This window comes from Elephantulus edwardii, unplaced genomic scaffold, assembly GCF_000299155.1.
Source record: "Elephantulus edwardii isolate Elephantulus edwardi_28Jun2011 unplaced genomic scaffold, EleEdw1.0 scaffold00066, whole genome shotgun sequence".
Taxonomy (NCBI): domain Eukaryota; kingdom Metazoa; phylum Chordata; class Mammalia; order Macroscelidea; family Macroscelididae; genus Elephantulus; species Elephantulus edwardii.
Genome location: NW_006399816.1, coordinates 5,978,496 through 5,980,761, shown reverse-complemented (window position 1 = coordinate 5,980,761; position 2,266 = coordinate 5,978,496).

Below are 2,266 nucleotides of genomic sequence, written 5' to 3'. Positions count from 1 at the left end.
GAAGAGCAAAGATGTCAGTCTAGAAACTAAGGTTCACTTGTGCTCACTCCGGCAGCACATAAACTAGAACTGGACCGATACAGAGAAGAATAGCATGGCCCATGCACAAGAAATTAAGGTGCACTTGATCCAGGTCATGGTCTTCACAATTACTTGCTACTCATCAGAGAGCTGGACAATGACTAAGGATGACAGAAGAATTGATACCTTTGAGTTGTGATGCTAAAGAAGAGTACTGAACATACATACCATGGACTCCCAAGAGAACTAATAGGTCTGTCCTGGAGAGGGTGAAACCAAGCTGTCGTAGGCGACTGAAAGCAACCCTATGTTGCGTGACTTTCATCCTTTCTCCAGGTTCATAGGGTTTCCAGAGGCAAGCTCTTTACGGAAGTGGCTGCCACTCCTGCTTCCAAGCTTGTTTTAATCGGGGAGCTCCACCAAACACTGTCCACCATGGGTAACCATTATGGCATTTGACATGTCAGTGTCACAGTGTTCAGCTTCACACTTTAGTCGTATGTAATTCTATTCTCCACACCATTCAATTATTTCAGCTATCCCTCCAAATCTGATATTGTCTTGTGCCCAGGCCTCTCCTCTGTCTCCAGACCAGCGCGCGCCCCTAGATTCCTCCTCCTTCTCCAACCTCTCTCCCCACCTCCAGAATCCCCGCCTCCAACTCCCGAGCTAAGGCCCCAGCTCTACTTCCCTCCGCCCTCCAGGCTCCGTACCCAGGACTATGGGCTCCCCTGGTGCCTCCTCCCTGCAACAGTGCAGCATTGCCTTTTTCTAGGGAGCTTCTCTAGACCTGGCATGCTCCGTACCTATCCAACCACCAAAATTCCCTGAGGAGTCCAGATGTCCGGGAACAGGAGAGTGGATGAGCGCTCGAGAGAAGTTTCCGGCCGGTCTGGTCTCTTCCGCTCCAAGCGGCGGCACCGGAGGCTAAGAGCTTGGGTATGGCCGGAGGCAATCACTGCGGGGCGTTCAGGTGCACCACGGAAGCCGGAGAGAAAGTTTAGCATCAACCCAGGACTCACCGGTCCAAGGCGACAGTTGCACGCGTCATCGCTGTCGCAATCTCCGTCGCCGGGGGCTGACCAATCACCTGCCCGGGGAGTGATAGGTCCTACCCCCCTTTGGCCGTAGCCACGCCACCGGGCCCGTCAGCTACACGCCCGGAGTTTCTGGCTCCTTCCGCTGCTGTAGACGCCTGACGTCCTCCAAAGCTTTGGCTGGTGTTATTGGCTAGCAGTTATCTCCGCCCTCAACGGCCTGGACTTCAGCATTCGGCCTGGAGAGGGCGCACCTACGCAGTGCACTACCCTGAGCTCTCCTGCGAGGCAGGATAGCACAAGGTTCTGATCTGTTCATTAGATTGCTGTCAGTTTTAATCAATTTAGTGGCACCTAACAGCAGCCATCAACATTTCTGGCAGCAAATTTACTGTTATGGACTCCCTTTAAAGTGTTGAAAATCACTTTCGTTTTCTAGGTGACATTCCTGCTTTTCAGTTTTTTAATTTTATGCTTAATTCACTTTCCTGTTTTCATTTAAATAGCCTAGAATGTAGGGTTGTGTGTTTTGTTTTTTTTTTTCTTGTGGAATACTCTTGATCCAGAGCAGATATTACTAGATGTCCATTGTGGGGACTGTGTCAGAAGTGGGCACATTAATATCATATACAAGCAAGATTCTGTTTGTTGAATTTGTGTTACAACTTCCATTTCTTTAGGATTTGTACCCAGTAACGGGAACGTTCGGAAGTTCTCCTGGTCTAGTGGTAAGAAGCTTCATTGCAATCCTAAAAGCACACAGTTTGAATCCCATCAGCGGCTCTGAGGGAGAAAGACGGGCAGTCTCCTCCTGTGCAATTAATTGCTTCTGAAAATCTGCTGGAGGGTCAGCTATGGGTTGATTCCAACTCAACAGGACGCAGCAACAGTGGGATTGTGGGATTGTTTGATCAAATAGTTTTTCTTTTTTTTCTATAATTATATTTTATTAATTTTCATAAATATTTACAGAGATTTTGGGTTTCCATTCATTCATTGTTGCACTGTTTTCTCCACCCCCACCCCCAGTTCGTTCTTCTTCCCCCGCCATCCGAATGTCTGTTTTAATTGTCCAATTGCCACAGTGCTTGTCAAAGCCAATTCTGATTAATCTTCTCTGTCAGTGTGTCCTTTGCCATTCCCTATCACTCCTCCCTGAGAGAGACTTCACCCTGAGTCATAAGGGAAAGGGGATGGCGTATTCTCTT